This window comes from Argiope bruennichi, chromosome 2, assembly GCF_947563725.1.
Source record: "Argiope bruennichi chromosome 2, qqArgBrue1.1, whole genome shotgun sequence".
Taxonomy (NCBI): domain Eukaryota; kingdom Metazoa; phylum Arthropoda; class Arachnida; order Araneae; family Araneidae; genus Argiope; species Argiope bruennichi.
This window is the reverse complement of record NC_079152.1, coordinates 35,888,308-35,909,795: the sequence shown is the minus strand read 5'-3', so window position 1 is coordinate 35,909,795 and position 21,488 is coordinate 35,888,308. Positions and strand designations below refer to the sequence as shown.

General features: G+C 27.7%; 1 protein-coding gene across 3 annotated transcripts in view; it reads left to right on the top strand.

The window, feature by feature from the left end:
• The first annotated feature begins 235 nt into the window (after positions 1-235).
• The window catches only part of LOC129958118 (protein artichoke-like), a 433,828-nt gene continuing 412,575 nt past the window's right edge, over positions 236-21,488 (top strand). For 2 of the 3 annotated variants that reach the window (XM_056070317.1, XM_056070339.1), the window contains exon 1: positions 5,587-5,942. The gene's annotated coding sequence lies outside the window, so the exon portion shown is untranslated. Of the gene's footprint in view, positions 1,293-5,586; positions 5,943-21,488 lie in introns of those variants that run through there. The other variant, XM_056070331.1, reaches the window with a different exon arrangement.

The window sequence follows — 21,488 nt, the reverse complement described above, 5'->3', positions numbered from 1 at the left end:
TTTTTATATTTGAGGTCTTATGTAAGGATTATCATTATCTCAGCATTTTGTTTCCCCAAAGCATTGATTCTGAATTAACATAAACAACAAGATGATAATTGCTCAGTCTTTTACCACGTAAAACTATTTTGGCATCATGGCTGATATGTGCGATGGTGCAAATTTGAACTGCGGTGTTTTGGGCGGTGAAACGGAAGATTTTTACTGATAAATTATGTGGTAGTTTTAGCAGTGTGACTATAAGCCGATAAAAGTACAGTTTACATGAGTTAAAACCTGTCATTTTAATGCTGCATGTAGATGAAAGTGTCCAACATGGTTCAAGATGTTGGTGCTAATCAACAGAACAGTATTATGGAATTGTTTATTGACCTTAAATGTGATATTTTTATCTTCTTTTGACATAAATACTAAAACGTATCTAAAAGTATTGCCAGACAGCCAGAATATCAGGATGCTAACTTGCATGATGTAATTGTGAAAGAAAATTCTAATCCTGCATTCAAAACATATGTTTCTGCGTCTCGAAGCATCTCAATTGCTGTAAAATGAGTCAAGTCCGACAAGAAATTGATAATCAATGGCGCCAGTAAGATATCGACGTTAAAAAGTGTGTGTAAGTTACCCAAAAGACAACTGCTATTATTGCAAGACAGTCCTGTCACTACTATCAATGAAGTGCTCCAATTTCTAAATCCTTTAAAACATGTTCTGCGAAGAAGAATTAAGACTAAATTCCAATTTTATGTTGTTGTTTTTCATACAGAAATTGTCGAGAAAGAATTTCATCTCCCATCGTATGCATCCATTTGGCCTGATATCTGCCTGGTGACGGTATTTTTTGATAGATTAAAAGATGATCAGATATATAACTCTAAAATCAACAGCAACCCTCCACCAAATATCTATCTACAAAAACAGATTTAAATAGACTGTCATTGTTTTATCAAAAAGTTTGTGGTTTAAGCACCAGAACTATGGATTTTTTTAGTTATGTAGCTTTAATGGACTATGACGCAATTTATATTACACACATGGCTTTCTGACGCTGCAATTTCTTTGAAGCTATTTGATGTTCGGTGGCTTGCTTTTCAAAAAGAAATATGTTTATCATCTAATTCCTCCAGCAGCGGTAGTGGTGTTCTTCTGGCTATCAAAAAATTCTATTTCGTGCAGTAAATTGGACGTTCCTGGTTTGGATCTTCAAATTATTTGGATTTCAATCAAGTTAAATCACAGAAAAGGATGTTTTTATGTATTGTTTACTTGCCACCTTCCTCACGTGTAGACACGTAAGTTGCATTTTCTGATTATTTTAAAGGATTTGGCTTTTGGGCGGATTTTAATTTACTTATATATGATGGTTTTTGTGATTCGAAACAATACAATTGTTTATGAAATGTCAAATTTTATAAATACTTTCAATTTGGATCAGTGTAATAATATTCTTAACTGTAATAATAAATATTTTGATTTGATTTTATCCAAATGCTGATTCAAGTGATGTTTCTGTCTAACACAGCGATAACCCTTTGGTATCTGAGGATAAATATCATCTTGTTCTGTCTTTTTCTATTGTTTATATATCTTTCTACTCCAATCCGAATATTTCTGGACTTGATTTTAAAAGTGCAGTGTTTTTAACTATGCAGCATTTGTTTCGTGAGATTGATTGTAATTTTTTTACTGGATTTTAATAACATAATCAATGATGCTTTTAGTTTTTAAATGATCTAGATTGCAATTTTTGTAGAACTGTTCCTTTTAGAAAAACTCTTAGTGGGAAATTTTCCTTCTGGTATTCAGTGGAAACTAGGAGACTAATAAAAAGGAAGACAAATATCTATAAATAAACTTAAAAGGGTGTTAAACCCGCTTCATTTGACGAATTTAAATCTTTACGATCACCCGTCAAGTATAATATCTAAAAACATTATGACGCGTAATAACGATTAGTAGAAAATAATTTAGTTTTGATTCCTAAAAAATATATGTTCTTATTTCAAGGATAAAAAAATCGATTCGTCGAATACCAAATACTACAATAATGTACGTTATGAAAATGATGACGATATCGCAAATTCTTTTGCTATTTATTTTTGTTCTGTTTTCAAACCTAACACGAATGTTATCGGCATTCCTAAATATGTAAGTAACAACAGTGATCTTATTAAAATCGAAACTGTAACTTATGATGTGATGTTGACTATTGGGGAATTAAAATCTTCTTTAACTGTAGGTGTTAATGCCATTTCAACCTTAACTATTAAGGGATGCGCGGAGCTTTTGATTTATTCACTGTTTATTTTGTTTAATTTGGCGTTGAGAACTAATGTATCTCCTCATATCTGGAAGAACACAAATTATTCCTGGTTTTAAAAAAGAAAATAAACATTATTGTAAACACTATATTCCTAATGTTATTTCAAGTGCTTTTTTTGTAATTTTTGAAACTATAATTCCTGAAAGACTTTTCCAGTAAGTAAAAAAGTTAATTTCTTTGTTTCAACACTGTTTTATCCGAAAACGTTCAACTAACATTAATTTATATTGCTTGTAAAATACGATTCCTCTTCATTTGAAGTTGGTACTTAATATGATGTAATTTACACTAACTTTTCAAAGGTCTTTGACTATATCGATTTTGAAATTCGTTTAATTAAGTTATATAATCATGGTTTTCAAGTGAACCTGGTGGATTGGCTCATGTCTTATTTATATAATAGGATTATCTATATTCATTTTAATAATACTGTTTCATGAGAGTTCTCGGGTACCTCCGCGGTTTCTCAGGGTTCAAATCTTGGACTTTTAGTTTTTGTTTATTTATTAACGATATTACTAGTGTTTTTAAGTATTTGGGTGCCTTTATTTGTTGAAGACTTGGTTATTTCATCCAATACATTCTAAAATTGATGCTGTCCTACTGCAAACATTTGTTGGTTCTCTTTTTAAATGGTGCACAGTTAATTATCTACACCTGTATATTGATAAATGTAGTATTATCAGTTATACAGGAAAAGTTCCTCCTTTAAATAATATTTATAAAATTAATGAACTTGTATTATTACGCTCATATTCAGCTACATATTTGAGTACTCTCTTCAGCACTAACTTAATTTTTCTCGAACATACTGATTCCTTGGTTTTCAAAGCCTATCCTAGGCTTGGAATTTTCAAATGCAAAACTATTGAATTTTCGAGTGCCCTGAAGGTTTTATATTATGCTCATATTAGATCTTGTCTGAAATATTGTAGATTATTTGGCATTGTACGTACCATCTGGAATAAATTTGGGATTCCACGCGCCGTACTAAAATTCAATTTATTGATCGTATTCAAACCAGTTTATTACGGTATTTGTTTTGCAAGAAAAATGGACTTTACTGTCAAAATAAATATTCTTGTTTATGTAATATGCTAAATTTGCTTGATTTGCGTTGTAGACAAGATATTTCTTGTGTTGTTTTCTTTTATAAGGTTATCAATGTTTCGATTGATTGTATTTATATTCTTATTTCTGTAAGAATTCTATATGTGCTTGTAAACACTATAAGAAACCATATCACTTTTCCAAATGTTTATTCTGAATTTGTCCATATTAAAAGGCTCTATTTCTATAAATTTTATAAAATCTTTAAAGGGTTTTCTTGGGAATATGACATTTATCATATTCGTTTTTAAAGCGACTTGTTCTCAGCTTTTATCTACTTGATTTTTTTTTCTTTTCTATTGACTGCTTTATTTTTTAAACATTATTTTTAACTATGCATATTGTGATATTTATCTGCCCTCACGATTTTGTCATCCTATTGTGGGTATTTGTATTTTAGTTTCTGATTATTGCTAGTTATTTGTATTTTTTTCATTTATAATTTAGAGTTTGTATATATTTATTATTTTTCTGCTCCTTTCTTTCAGGGGTGTTTAAATTTTTTTTAATAGTATCCTAATAGAATTTGTAAATGTAGTCGGTCTCTATAAGCATGCATATTTCAAATAAAGTTTTTGAAATAGCCAAGAAAATTATTCAAACAATGATGATCTATCAAAAAAGTCAATAAAAAATATTACGCGCCTTTCTTTATAAATTTTTTCTAACATACAATTTTTCCGCCACTCATTACTAATACATTCTTAACCGTTATCTTATTGCGTATCAGTGAAAAGAATTTTAAAATTCCATGGCTTAAGTATACGTGTCTGCATATTGGAAAATTAGGAACCTAAAAAGGCAAGCATCACTTTGAGAAGTTCTATACGGGCTGACGTAATATTCTTTTATCATGTTAAGATTCAGTAGATAATTTTAATATATGGTTAGTCATATACTTGCTTATACATCTGCATTTTATATCTGAATTTGAAAAATCTATATGAGAGACATTATAAAATAAAAGAAGGAAATTTATATTAGGTTTAGATTATTTATTTATACCATAGACTGTTGCCATAACATTGAAATAAATGTAATATCGCCATTATATGTTATTATTGCAATATTATTTTCTTAAAATACAATATCCATATGGTGTCATTAACATTCTGCATGCGGTCACTTAAAGAATTTGTTTCATAATAAGCGTATAAGAACATAATGAATGGCAACATGTGCTAGCAAAATAAGAGCTTCCAAAGCTCTTTTAAGTGTTACTTTACCAGCTACATAATTGTTAACTGCACTGATAATTCGATTCTAGATTTTTTTTTTCTTTATTAAAAGGTACTATGGTCTGTTGGTAGAATTTCGGTTTCTACCATGAAGAATTGCAGGTTGTGAGATTGGTATACGTTAAATGACAACAAGGAACAAGTATTATCCCAATAATGTGGAGTTGAATATTGGATTGTGGGTATGCTCATAGAAATTCTCCTTATTTCCAACAGTTAGAACTTTCTAGAAGCTTTTCGAAATAACTTTCGCTTGGCTTTGAAATGGAATTAATTTTACTAAACTAAAATTGTGTACTGTGATTTCTAGTGAACTTTGATATACGCATCAGTTTTCATAAAATTATTTCTAGATAAATCTTTCTCTTTAGCTTGTTAAATATTTATTTAATCATCTTATTGCAAAAACTAATCATTTTTAATCATATTTTAATATTAGTAACATATTGTTGACATTTCTTATCACGTTAAACATAACTTACATTAAATTCTCCATTTTCACTTTAGATATAAAATATACAACAAATGATCAAGTAAACTGGTAAATATTTTATGAACAGCGAACGAAGTGTTAGCAACGAACGAAGTAAACATGCAGACCTTTTAATAAAAGGGCCATAATCTTAAGAATTAAGAACGCGTGCATATTTACGAATAAGTTGCATCTCCTTGTGAAAGGCAAATAAAACCAGACTCCATCTTATTAAATCGGTACCAAGTGCAAATAATGCTCTACTTATTACTGGAAATCACATGCTTCGCCATCATTACAACTTAACTGGTGAAACTTTATAGCCTTTTAATCGGCGAGACAGTTGGCGAGTTTTGGTTGGCGCCAAACGTGTGTAGGAGATGCTCAGGCAACCCCCGAAGGGATGCTGGTGAGCCCATCTTCCTCTCAGATCCGAGTTTCTCCTCCGAGTGATGAGCGGGACTTTTCGGTTGCATTCGACAAAAATCGCCGAAGTTTGTCGAAGGAATATTTATTGACGGAAATATTACAGTGTTTAAAATTTTTTTATTGATTAAACAGCCAATGCGGAAAATGTTTTGAGACTGATGATTTAATTATTTTTAGAAAGTGGAAGATTTCTTTATTTGTTATTTTGAAGTTTTGCGAGTGCGGTGAAACTTCTCTGTAACCGTATTTCCAGTGGAACTCGCACTGTGAAAGTGTATTCTTCTCGTCACCGATAATTTTTGGAATTAATTTGTGAGAGTTGAAAAACTTTACGCGCATCGGAAGTGAAGTTTTCGACCAGCAGAAAGTGGTATGTATCTTTCCTTAAGGTTTTTTTCAATTGGATATATTTCATTGTGATTTTGTTTTTCTGCAACAAATGAATTTTTGATGGTTACAGCTAACTCTGTTTTTGTCTTTATGCATTAATACTTTTGAATAATCTGAACTAAAATCTCTTTATTTATGTGTTATAATTTGAAATGATTACAATAATTGTTCATGAGATATCTTATATAATTTAAATGTTGAAGAATGGGAAATAAATCATATAATTTAATAAATTTATTGAATTATATAAAATTTAAAAAACAAAATAAGAAATCTATTAAGAAACTGGCAAATTACAAAACTAGATATTAATGTACCAAATATTTAATATATATTTAATAGGCCAAAATTATATTTTAATGGTTCAAATTTTCAGATTAAGAAAATTCCTAAAAATAACATAAGTGATTATGAAAATAAACTTATTCAATTCATAATAAAACATAGGTAGTATTATTTTTTAAAAAAAGAGGATTTTGTTAACTTACGAGATTTTTTAGCATGTGTCAGAAAACTCTAAGAAAATTTTTGAAATTGCGTATTTGCTCATAATAATATTTATTTTAAAATTTGGATAATTTTCATTTATGCAATTATAGTTAAAAATATTTTCTAACGGACGAATAGTTTTAGAGGTACAGAATACAAGAAACCGCAAGGTGATGTTTAGAAGGAACATAAATGTAAAAGGTATAAAAATTTGACAATTATAAAGAAATAAGTTTTTAATTAATTTGGTAATAAATTTAAATTTGGTCAAATTGTTAATTATTATGTCTTTATATTATGATATTTTAGAAATTAAAATGGTGCTTTGTGTTAAATTCATTTCAATTGCATGGGTTTTGTTAAAACTTATATGCACTCATTATATATATATATATATATATATATATATATATATATATACTAATTGAATTTTTTTTTAAATTGATATTTATGGGTGTTTTTCTGAAGTATACTAAAATGTTTAAATACTTTTCCCATATGTTTTATATTCAGCTGAAAATTATATTGGTACTAGTAATTCAGAGAATGAACACTAAATTTTCGTACCTAAAAGTAAACTGAGCATGATTAAATAAAACTGACGCAATTGAAAAAAAATAATAAATTCTTAATATTTTGACATGTAATACCCATGGAAGTCAAATAGACATATTTAATATACATGAAAGTAAAATCGGCATAAATAAGACATGGAAGTAAAATCGGCATACATAATAGACATGGAAGTAAAATCGGCATACATAATAGACATGGAAGTAAAATCGGCATACATAATAGACATGGAAGTAAAATCGGCATACATAATAGACATGGAAGTAAAATCGGCATACATAATAGACATGGAAGTAAAATCGGCATACATAATAGACATGGAAGTAAAATCGGCATACATAATAGACATGGAAGTAAAATCGGCATATATAATAGATATGGAAGTAAAATCGTCACATATAATAGACATGGGAGTAAAATCGACATATATAATAGACATGGAAGTAAAATCGGCATATATAATAGATATGGAAATAAAACCGTCACATATAATAGACATGGGAGTAAAATCGACATATATAATAGACATGGAAGTAAAATCAACCTACATAATAGACATGGAAATCAAAGAGAAAAATGTTAAATGAGCAATCTGAAAAAAATGCATTGAACTTGCGTTATAGGCATGCTTTATTCTCTTGGTATAGCAATTGGTATGAGTCACATAAAGCATGTAGACGACTCTACTAATGGTAGAATGGTGGGAAATAAGACAAGGGCCGTTTTAACAGAGATGTTACTAATAAAATCTCGATTTCCAAATGCGTCATTGAACAGTCACGAAAGAGATTATATAAAATTGTAATAGTTACAAGAAATTCTATGTTATTATCACACCCGATGGGGGTGGGGTATTTTCTTTATTACCTTTCAAATGAAAGATATATACCGAATAAAAATATGTGAATTGGAAAAAAATAAAAAGAAACATGTAAATGATTGATATATATATATACATCAATCAGGTTGATTAGCGTTGGAAAAAATATATCGCTTACGAATGAAAGAAGATTTTATTTACTCTCCTTTTCAAGGTGTTAGTACATTTGGTGCGAATCCGAAAATAGTTTATTTTTCCGCCACTATATTCGAAATTGACCGTAACAGAAGTGGTGGCATACGGTCTTTGAAAATTTAATGTTAAATGGGTATACATAACCTTACTTCATAGAAAAATAACTGTAATTTACCAAACATTCTTATAGAATAATATACTACACGCGTACAAAGGTTTAGTGGTGCAATTAGAAATTGTTCGTAATAATGTTCTCTGTTATCCTAATGTATTTTCCCAGTTTCTTTGAATCTTTTCAGATCTTAATTCCAAAGAACATGTATGGAAATAATTTGATATTGTATATTACCCTAAATTTGCTGTTTACCGTTTAAGTTTTATTTTATATTTATGATTATATTGACAAAAATTTACTGAATTCTTTCCTACGAAATGTTATAGTCCTTTAATATCTTGGGACCAGTTTATATGTTATTTTAGTGTGATCAATTGACGATATTAGCACTAATCAGTGAAAGTGACTGATTTATTTCTCACAATAACTTTTTTAGTAAAAAAAATGCTTTTTTTATTATTTACAAACTCGTTTAATTTCATTAAATAATCGATTGATCACATAAACCATAATATATATACCTTAATAATGTTTTAAATAGCTCGGAATTTTCAAAAAAATCATAAAGAATTTTATCTTTACGAACCCGCAAATGAAACAAAATTTATGCATAAAACATTTAAAAGTTTCAGTTTCTGTTTTTAATAATAAATTAGAAAGATGAAAGTAACTATTCCTAATTTTTTTGATTATGCTAAATTGAAGATATGCCTTTACATCTAATTTTTTTTTGTGATGAAAATTTAAATAATCATCAAATGTATTATTCAAGTTCATGAAACATAAATACATATTATTATCCTCAAATATATTACCTAAATTTTTAGAAACCGTTTGAATCATTCTGTTGCAGTTTATATTTATCAACTTGCTACTTTTTTATTCTCGCTTTAACATTATTATTCAATATGATTTTAAAAATTAATAGAAACTATTTTATACTGATGTAAAACACAGTTAGTCAAAATCACACTTCCCGCTTTTTTTCACTAGTTTACATTTCTTTTAATTATACCAATTTATTCGGAAAGTGGTATAATCCGCAAAGACTACTTCTTCTTGCGTACAGCCAACCACCCCGCCGCAAAGACTTACTATAAGCTAAATGGAAACAGAAGCAGAATATTATATTGGAAACGCCTCAACTGAAGTGAACTATGAATGGCTCAATCAATCGTATTCGAAATTGAACAAATTATAAAATATTTAATTTCTTCACTTCACTTCTAAGCAATGGAATTTATTTTAGTATTAATCGTTTTTGTCAGCCTAACATGGTTGCATATATCCATTTAACTTTTCCAGATAAATTTTGGTTTAAATTATATTACTAAAAAAATAAACAAATATGAAATTATAATTTATAATATGCAATATCTTTTGAACATTCATCATAAATGAATATGTGTGTGTGTATTCTTAAAATGTTAAGGACAATTTTTCTATTTTGTGATATTAATAAAAATATATTAAGATTTAGTTTAAAAATTCTAATTAAATTTTAAAAAGTTGCGCGTGGGTGTGTATTCATAGAATTTTAAGAAAAATTATCCATTTTGGATATTAATAAAAATATACTAAGATTATTTAATTCAAAAATGCGTTGTTTAGTTGCAGTAATTACTATTTCAGATAATCAAATATAAAAGGCGTTCATAAGTTCGATGGGAAAACGTAATTTATATTAAAATATTATTTCTACTTTATTGTCCTTCATTTTAAAATAGTATATCATTTTCTGTTTCTTTATGTAAAACGAAACCTATAGTAATATCGATTTTAAATTGATGGCACCTTAATATTCTCGAAACATAATTTTGGTACAAAAGGAAATTAAATACAAAAAGGAATTCTTCCTCTAGGTTATTCACAAGCTATGAGATATTCAATTTCTTCGTTTTTAATTTAAGCGCTCGCTGTGTGGTTGACATTATAAGATTTTAGAAATGATTGTTTCAGAAACAATTTAGGAATTCAAAATCTGAACAGTGAGCGGATTTTCGAATGGCATTTTTATTTGGTATTTTGAACTATATCGTTTCAGTGCGTTAATTTTAAGTAATGTTTCCACCACTAAACAGCTATCCATATCCAGCCCTTTCCCGAGGAAGTAATCAAATATTTAATTTGTTTCGTTCGACAAATATTGGAGGGTTTCTACAACTATCATCATGCGTCAAACACATTTCTCAATATTTACGCACTCTGCATCTTCGGATACAAATTGTCATGAGCTCATTCGATCATTCAAAAGGTATTTTGCCCCGATTCCGTGCCGAATTAATGGAATCCGGTGTGTGCATTTGGGGGACAACTTTGAGTTAGAGCGAGTGCACTGAGTGAGATGTTTTACAGGAAATGGAATGATTGCTAGCCTTGTTGCGCATCTGTTTACTTCAGTAAAAGGATATCATGGTGGAAAGATTTACAGGTAATGAAAAGCAACATCTAATGACAAATTGGGAACTACAAGACATTAAAAGCTTGGAGTAATTAATTCTTGCATTTATTTACTATATGAATGCCACATCTTTAAGATGATGATCAGTTCAAACACTTCTAAACTGGGATCAAATGAATGTTATACGAATAGTTTGTAATATTGAATGAAGGCTATCCTTATAGTATAATGGTTTAATTACATGACATGAATTATATACAAATACATGAGAGTAAATGTTAATAATATTTAAATGAATGACTAGAAATTGGCAAAATTTTTCTACCTCAAAGCCATTGATCCTACTTTTGATTTGATTTGTTACATTCGAACACCATTTTTAATCTCCTTTAGAATTAGTGGTGGCAACCCTCCAAATTTTTTTTCCCATTATCATGCATTCCTCTGAATATTTGCAGATGAATGTCTAAGGATATTTCTCCCATATATCTATCTATATGTCCTCAAGTGCTATTGTTATGTCGTTTGTTATACACATATTTACATTTTACTTCAACTATTTTTAAACTTCCACAATTAAATTCTAATAAAATTAAAATGGACGAGTTTTAGTTTTGGATTTTCCAGAATCATAAAGCAAACAAGAAAACGTATATCTAACAATTTGTTAGGTTGATTCAATAATTGCATTGATGGTTGCTAGCTTCTGTTCGATTCTCAACCATGAAGCCTTATCGGCGGTTGGCAAATTTGTATATTTTTGAATTCACATATATTTTTCTGATATAAGAAATGATTATATATCGGATTTTTATTTTCAGATAAGGTTTGGGATAGGTATATTTAGCTTTAATATTTATTATCACTTAACATGGATTAACTTTTGAATTTCATATTCAGTTAGAAAAAATTGCAGGAATCACAATTCCCTTAATAAATTTATTTTTGGTACGGTTGGCACATGTGATTCAATAAGGTAATCTCTCAAGTGTTTCGAAAAAAAAATACATTATTTCGTTTGCATTTTTAGCTTAAAAAAGGCAGCAGTTTAATGCCGATACATTGGATCTGCATGTATTGCAATCCTTCAAAGAGGTTAAATAACCAACTCTTATCGGAGCACAACTGCAACAATAGTTTGCAAATATTCTATTATAGTTAACTTGCGCTTTTGACAATTCAGTCAGCTTGTGCGTTTTGACAGGTCAATCAATTCCAATTACTAATCCCCTACTCATTCCATTTAAATGTAAATAGAGCAAACTCAATGAATTCTACAATGGTTAAAATGTTGCCACTTGATCATTTTTCTTTCGATTTGTATTCCATTGAAAATCCTTCGAAATATGGTAAATACATAGTGTTGACGGTTATTAATTGGGACTGCTTCACTCTAGTATTGAAATAGTTCAATAATTTAAAGCGTAATTATGCTATTCTGTATTTAAATCGGAATACTATTAATTGTAAATGTTTCATCCTAGCATTGAAATAGTTTCACAATTTAAAAGGTAATTCTATTTGTCGGTATTCAAATTCATTCTTTACAATGATTACGAACATGAGTCTGTTTATATTAAAAATCAATGTAAGCCATTTTTCTCAGTCTTACATTCTGTTTGGCGACAATGGACCAGGAAAAAAATAGACATTAAATGAATAAAAGAAATAAACGACAGCAGCTAAAAAGATAAATACATTTATGGAAAACACGCATATTGTGAGAGATGAAGATTTTACAAAAATATTAATGGACCAGGAAGGAAATGCGAAAGGATTATATTATGGCGACTTCAAAGGAACAGTCTGTAATTTTGTCGAGAAAACTATATTTAGCACTGGTGCGAACAAATAGAAGGTGGGAGTGAATGAGGGATTTGGATGATCGAAAAAGCCCTGTAAAAATTCTACACAAACATATAAGCTTCTCATATTTTTAGAAGATCTTTTATAAAAATTTGGTTCAATTATTAAGCATTTTATTTATTTATGTGTTGTAGAATTTATTCATATTGTGTAAATCGATGGATGCTTATAGAACTCCTGTTTGCACGAGAAAACTGTCTAGAAACTTCGAAATATTTTGTAGGATATGCATTGAGACAACTTTCGAAAAAACTTGGACCTTGAAGTGTTTTCGAATTCCCTTCCGCAACTGAGTTGTCGCAGAACAGTTTTTCTATCTTTTTCCTGCCCTCTCTTTACAGCGTTTTCTTCGTTTTGTCAAACGCACGCTTCAAAGACTTTGCAAATTGAAATTCTCGCTTCTGTAAACCAACTGATGCTGTGTATTTAGAGAACAAATTTTCAATGTAGGAATTTTACTGAATTTTTTTTTTTTTTGAAAGGCTGTCTATAAGTACATTCGCATTGATTTTTTTTTTTTGTGCTTACACTCCAGTAATTATTTTTTATATACTATCAATTAATGTATTTGCTGAAGCTCTCAAATTATTTAAAAATCTGAACTATCTTATTTTTATTTAATCTATACTTATAATAAAGCTCAATGTGTGTGTGTGTGTGTGTGTGTGTGTGTGTGTGTGTGTGTGTGTGTGTGTGTTGGCTCTCTACAGGCCAGACCGTTTGACCTACAGCTACCAAATTTGGTACATGTATACCTTGGAGGTCGGGAATGTGCACCTGGGATTCCTTTTTTCGAATTTTTAATTAGAATTTTAATTATTAATTAAAAACTAACTTTCCCGTCAAAAAAATCTTCCATTTTCTCCAACGCCAAATGAATAAGGCTTCAGTTTTTTTTTCACCCAACAGTAATGAGGCTAGGGTTAATATTTTTCGGCGCATTATTTCAAACGATTCTGTTTGTTTTCTTAATGTTTGATGCATTTAAAATTAAACATTGTTAATTAAACCATGTTTCAGATTCATTCTGAAGTACTTTTGAATTAAAATAACACAGAATAAAGGAAATTAAAAATGTATATTCTGCATAGCGTTACCCCAACTGGCGAAGAAAAATTCACGCATTTGTGTTAACGTAACTGACGAAGAAAATTCACGCATGCGCACTCTGTTCTGATTGTTGCCATGACAACCGTTATCAACGGATGATTTAAATTATTTTTAGGTTAGTTGCATGCTTTTGTAAGTAAATTGTATTTAAGTTAGTTATATATTTTTTGTATCTGCTTATAGTTTTAAGTACATCGTTTTTTAAGTAGTTTTTTTAAACCTGTTTTCGACCGATTATTTTAAACGATTCATTTTATTTTCTTGAAGTTCGATGCATTTAAAATTAAACATTGTTAATGAATCGATCTGTTCATGATGAATCTGAGAATATTTTGTTGACAAATTCTTGAGATATTACATAACTTAAGAAAGATATTCTTTAGTGCCCATAAAGTTTAAACGCTCAGTGACTCTATTATCAGTAATCATATTATTAAAAAAAATGCTTTGTTTCAGTAAAAAATATTATTATTATATTAATTGCAGTTTAGTCATTTCCATTTTAATTTTAAGCATAAATTCTACCGAAACTAACAGAAAATTAGAGAGATACATATTATGTTATGTTAAAATATTTGATGAAGAAGATATTAAAGTAGGAATTACATAAAATATTTAATTATTAAAATTTTAACGAGCATTAAGATTAGCGAACCGGCTGGTCGCCAAAGGCGGCTAGTAATGAATAAAATCAGTTAATCTTATTATGGATCATTCGATAACCTTTAAAAATGGATGAAACATTTTCTTTGCGCGTCATTGCTGGCATTTCTACTTTTTGATGAAAACACTTCTGAAAATATATCAGTCAAATGTAAATATTGCATGAGATTTTTTCGGTTGGAACTATTTAATGCAGTTTTTGTGATAAAATTACTTTTATAGCCTGCATGCTTTTGCTACGTTTCTTGAGTGTATGTTTACTATTCAAATGAATTCATTTTTATAGCTTTATTCATAAACTATTTTTCTTATAAATACATAGTCGAGATTTTTTTCTCTTCATTTAGAATATATATATATATATATATATATATATATATATATATATATAAATGTGAAAATAGTGAATAATAAAACTTCGCAATTTTATAAATATTCTTTCAATACGTGTACTCAAAAAATACAAAGTTTGTTTGATGTTCTAATTATTTATATTGATTCAGAAAAAAAGTATTACGATTAATGTTTACCATTTACCTATAGATGCAAGCATAAATTAAAATTTTGCTTTTCAGAATTAAAAGCGATGAAGGGGCACACGCACACAATTCTGTATATTAGCATTAGAAATAAATATTTATATAAAACAGCAAATCAACAATAAGAAGTAGAAACAGTGTGCATTTATTTTCACAGCTTTTTATTAAATTGCAACAGTTTGAGTATTTTTTTTCTCTTTTCCGCTTTACTTTCGCTATTCACTTTATTTATTATTTTTGATTTACTTTTTTTGTTTTCATAATTTTATTTTTTCCATTTTTTTATGCTTCTTTTTTATGCTCTCTTTCTCTTTCTCTCTCTCAATATATATATATATATATATATATATATATATATATATATATATATATATATATATATATATATATATATATATATATATATATATATAATAACGATTTTAATTTAATAAGTCAAAAAATTTTTAACGTTTATTATGAGTTACAGAAAAATATACACTCTCCCCTCCTAAAATAAAGCATTGGTAATTCTTTTAAGTAATTAGATTACTTATATTAATTTTTTAATGTTAATTATATTATTTCATTCGATTAAAGTTTATTAAATTCTAGTGAAATGCATTAATTTTTTAAACCATTTTCATTTCTTTTATGTTTTGAAACATGCGCTTGATTTAATAAGAGAAAATCCTGTGTCATTTTTTTTTTATTCTTCAATATCCTTATACCATTCGTTTTTGAATTCTAGGAAATAGAATCTGATCGTAATAGATACATTGAGAGATTTACTAATAGAACATGGAAGATTTAATCCAAGAAATTTCTTTCAGTTTCAAAATTAATCAGTTATTGGAAAATGCATTTTGCATTTCAAATATTTACATAGTTGATAAATATAGGGGTGTAGCATTTCGGTGTATCTAACGAATGATGAAGATGAAAATGGATTTCTAAGACATTCATTCGGATCATTTTTTTCCATCTCTTCCTATTGATAAATATCTCATTGAGATTCATTTAACTGTTCAATAGCTAATCATTGAAATCATTTGTACGAAATGTCCTTTACTATGTTTGAGTTTGAATGGCTTTTCTTTAAATTTATAATTAGCAAATCTAATATAAACATATTTCGTGATTAGTTCTTAGACAAACATTCAAATGGCAACATTTACATTATATTCTGCATAATCAGGTGGTTCTTATATTGATATTATGATGTTTATATCTTTGCAGTCATAAATCATTTGGTGAAATTTTGGATAGTTGGACTTTTAATTAAAATAATTTGTTGATTGTGGATTTGTGAGCAGAAAAGATATGCAGAATTAATTAATGCATTTACATGATATTCATCAAACCAAAAAAGCTCAAAGGAAAAAAGGTTTTTGAAACTCTTTATAACATTATGTACATATATATGAGTTTTTAACACAGAGTAGAGTCGCGCAAAGTAATTATTTATTCAGGTTATAAGTGACGTTTTATATGTATATAATTTATGACACATAATTATTGACGGTATTATTACCGGAATATACTTTGAAAATAAATTCAAAAATATACAAATTTATAAAATAGTGAAACACCTGAAAATGTATTGTTCAAAAATGTTGTTGTAGTTGACTATTGTTATTTGTAAATATACCTTTAGTGATTTTTTTTTTACCATATAGAATTATCTTCACAATTAAAAAATCAAGTTTACTATTTAATGTAACGTTTGTATTTGAGATTTTTTTGGTCTTCTCGGCAGACATTTCTTTTGTATTGCATAATGAATATTGCATATTGCATATTCATGAAGCCTCAGGCAACATTTCGCTTTTTCAGAGTTATATATATCATCATCGTTATAAGAGAGATAGAAGAAAATATAGTTGGAGAAAATCGCCTGGTAAGTTTGCGGTGAAAGAAGTTTCGGATAATAAAAATGTATCTTTATTCTAGCACGGATAGCAAAGACATAGCCGAGGCTAACACAATAAACAGTGCATGTAGAAACACATAACATAAATAGATACAAAATAACTTACTATAAAGATGCAATAACACTTTGAAAGCATAGCTATGGAACTTACACTACGATCAACAATCCAAATAATTCATCTTTGTTTGAACGCTTTATTTTTTATAGTCTCCTTACAGGGTATAGAATTTTCTTAGAGAATTTCCAGTTCTCGGGTAATAAAGTAAAGGCCAGATTTCGTTTCATTGTTTGATACCTCCATTTTTGTTTAATTGTCAAATCACCAATGTTTAAATTCTCGTCTATTCGGTAACCATTTATTATCGCTGTAACCATTCATTTCGTGTCTATTCTGTAACCATTTATTATCGCTGTAAATCTCTCTTTCCAGCAAGGAGACTTTATATATAAGCGGTGTTTGAAATTCCTAAAAGTATCAAATTGATTCGCGTCAAATTCTTGTTAAAAGTCACGGATACTTTCATCGTGAATCCATGACTCAAGAATTTGACATGAGTCATCCACGATTCGTTAATTCAAACCCTGAATAAATCTCTACTTTTTCAAAAGAATTTAAAATTTCTTAAAGGTTTATATTCAATTGCATTTAAAAAATGATTTGATTGCATATTACAGCAAACGATATTTAAGAAAAGCATTTGAGAAACCTGATATTTGATGCGGGTCCGTAATGGAAAAGAATATTTTATGTTTTCCCCTTCTTTTAAGGACGTTAGTTTGAAATAACCTCTTTTATTTTGATTGCCCCTAGAATTAATAAATCTGATGTTAGCTCTTTTTTATTATAAATATGTTAATTGAATATGTCAAATTATATTTATTTTATGCAATGGATTATGATTAATTCGAAATATATTGATTCAAGTTGGTCGTTATTCAAAACTTTTACTGTTTTCCCTAATTTTTCTGTTAATGTAATGTTAAAAAACCATTCTAATAATCAAATTTATTTTGATTAATTTAAAATAAAGAATGAGTTCCTTTATTTTTGAAATTGCTGTGTTAGCTTAATACATCAGTATCTTTTGATCTGAATGATTGTGAATAAATATTTTTTTTAAAGATTTTGAATGCATTTGAAAAATTAACTTCCCAATTAAGTATTAATCAGAAAAGGAATAAAAATATTTTCTCACGAATAAAGAAATTTGAATATTAAAGATGTGAAGCTCATTTTGAAATTTTGTTAAACCATTGTTGTATAAAAGAAAGCAGTAATAGTTTTGCTACTATAAATAACCCTACTTATAAACTGAATTTAATTTCGTAATTATTAAAAAAATCAATTAATTTTCATCATCACTTTTTATGTTAAAATACTTATACTGCATTTATCAGTGATGTATTATTTATTGAAAGGTTAAATATTGCAATTAAACATATGCTGATAGTCTTGCTATAAAACATATGGTCATCTTTTTGCTTTATACAATTTTAGAAAAAGACTTCAGGTGTTTTTGAATAACTCGAAATTTTTTATGCAGCCATTAGTTTCGAATCAGCAAACATTCAATGTCTTTATCCTTACTCAAATGAATGAATTATATAGAAATTAAATAAAAAGTTTAGATGATCATTTAAAATGTTAGTTGATCGGAGGAAACATATTTTTCGCTGCACAAAGCGCTGACGGAAAATATATATATATATATATATATATATATCTTTCTTTCTACGTGCTTTTTATTTACGCACCTAAAAGCATTCAGAAAAATGCTCGAATATTCATGATACAGCCTTAAAAACTTTCCAAAAACGGAAATAACATTTCCTATGAAATAAGAGCGAAGCTTTTATCGATTTTGAAAAAATGTGCGTGGAAATAAAAGAAAACTCTTAGAAATCCTGACACAAGAAATAGGAATAAAAAAACCTTGAAATCTTGAATGAGTATCCGCTATATATTCTAAAAGGGTAAAGGCATTCGAACTGTCAGATACTGATTCATGCAGGGAGACTTCCTGTTCACTGGGTAACGGCGAAAACGCTAGAAAACTTCCTGAAAAAGAGGAACGCCCACTGCATAAAGATTGCCGCTCGTCCAGTATTCCGAGAAAGGGTTGCTGAATGTGAATTTTAACAAGTCAGAATGTTCCAACAAAAGTTTAAAAACCCTGAAAAAGATGACTGTTTTACTACTAAAATTACATTTATTTAAAATATTATTTTAATAAAATATGAAAAATTAATAAAAATTCATTAATGTCAGAAGGTGTGAAATCTATATATCTGAAGCCTGTTAATATTTTGCACATTCATTCCGTATACTCATTTCCTAAGAATGAAGAAACTGATTTATTAAAATATGTATCAAACTAAGCATATTAATAAATTCGATTTCAGTAGAGACCCTTTATTTTGAGGGGAAAACGTCTAATAGAAAGAAAAAAAGAACAATGTGGAGTATAGAAATCTTATTTATTTATCTGATTGTGACTCTTGCTCACCATTCAAAACGGTGCATCATTTCGACGTTTTATTTTTCAATTTTGATTATTAAAAACGTCTACAGAATCATAAAAAGATGTAGATTAATTTTTAGAAGAAATTCGACTTAAAACAATTATGTATATTTATTTTTCAGAGCAATAAAACAATGTTTATATTAGGTGAATAATTATGCATTGAATTACTTTTCCGAGTACACAGTAAATCTTAAAATTTTTTTACGGTCATTATATAGTGAATAACCCACTATATTATTAAAATGTCATAGTTTTTAATGACATCATTAACGTTATAATGAGGAAGTATAAAATATTTCTCCACAGTAAAATAATAAAAAAAAATAATTACCCCTTTGAATAATTTTGTTCTTTAATAAATCTGACTAAGAAAATACCTGAGTAACGTCATGTGAATTTCGACAATCGTATATTAAACATTAAACATAACTTTTTACTAACTAATATATAAAATTAAATTAAATAAGTTTAAATGCGATATTATCAAATTATAACTAATAGAACAAAATTTAGCATTGCGATGTTTGTAATAAATAAAATTAGAAATATTTTGTTTTGGGCATATTTTGTCTTATTAAGTTTGAATTTATATTTTTAAAAGATAGTGTGTCAATAATTATAATATACTTATATTTTGTATTATTGATTTTTTTCTGTTATATCACCAATAATTATGGACTTAAAAATACTGATTCATGATTTCTTAAGGCAAAATCAGGAAACATAAAAATGTTCAATTAGCCTGTTTCCCTTAATATATAATGGACCCTGCTAAATCTGAAGTAATTTGATAAAATGTTCATTGTTTTCATCATTATAAAGAAAAAAATAACGAGTTTTTATGGTAACTGTAATGTATTCTTTGAATATTGTTTCCTTCTTATTATTGTGAATATAATGATAAAATCTTATTTGTTGATGCCAAATTTGCCATTTATGATTTCAAACCAAAAATTCCTCTTAAATGATCAAAAACAGTATATTTTTATACTATACTTAAGCTTTAAGTTACCACCATACAGGAGTTAATTTGCTTTCAATGAGACACCGAAATACGACATTTCATACTTGCTTATTATGTAAAGTACAAAAGTTGGTAATATGACATAATTGATTAATATTTTTATGACTTATTAAATTGTTTCGAAAGGTTTAATTTTCACATACAGTTTCAAATATCACTTAAACCTTATAAAATCATTTTCCATTTTTGAATCTCTAGCATGATAATATTTATAGTCTAATATGATAATGTTAAATCTTGCATGATAATGCTTATAGTCTAAATATTATCTGTTAATAGCGATACTAATGAAGAACAAATTATTAAAAAAATTTTGCACGATACACATAGAACCTAGAGCTACTTAAAACTTCATAGCAGATAGGAAATAATTTCTAAAATTTGCTTAAATTGATTAAAAACAACAAGCAAAATATTAAAATTTTCTATAAGCAAGAAATACATATCGATTAGTTTGCAGCATATCATTGAAAAATAATTTATTTTATACGGAAATTTAAAAAATTAGATTCTCTCTCTCTCTCTTTTTTTTTTTTTTTTTTTGCAATTCCTCTTTTATTCAGCTCAGTTTCAATTTTTTCATCTTCTCTGATTTGGAATTCTCTAGTTTTGAAAAATATTTTTTAGAATAATTTACGATATTTCTTATTATTTTCGCAAATGCTTTTATATTTACGTGTGTAGCGATGACATCGAAAATATTTTTTTTTTAATTTCAATTATATATACAAATGTATAAAAAAATTTAAATCGTTCGAATGAATGGACCCATTCGGAGCGTATTTTGCTTATTAGAAGCATTGAAATTATGTATTAAACATATTTTATTAGATGTATTGAAATTATGCATTAAATGCATTTTATTACGTGTACTGAAGTTATACAATAAGCATATTTTATTAATTGTATAAAAATTATATATTAAATAAAAAGACAGTTGTAAGTTGGTTCCAATCTTAAGGTGACTTAAGATGTATTTTATAAGCTATATTTAAAGCTCGTTTTTGAAGTAAAGTAGTAAAAAATATTTGCATATTTATTAATTACCTGTAACCGAAAGATATTTATGAAACTAATTTTTTTAATATATTTTTATTTTGTAAATAATTTTATTAAGAAAATTATTCACTAACTTTAATTTTTATTTCTTAGAAAATAATATTTGTTTTAATTAGAAATGCAAATCATCGTTACGATAATCAATTTATTAAATCTAATGAATTGTCAAATATTTTATGAAATTAAAAATTTAGTGTTTGTAAACTAGGGATACAAAAATGAAATAATTTTGATT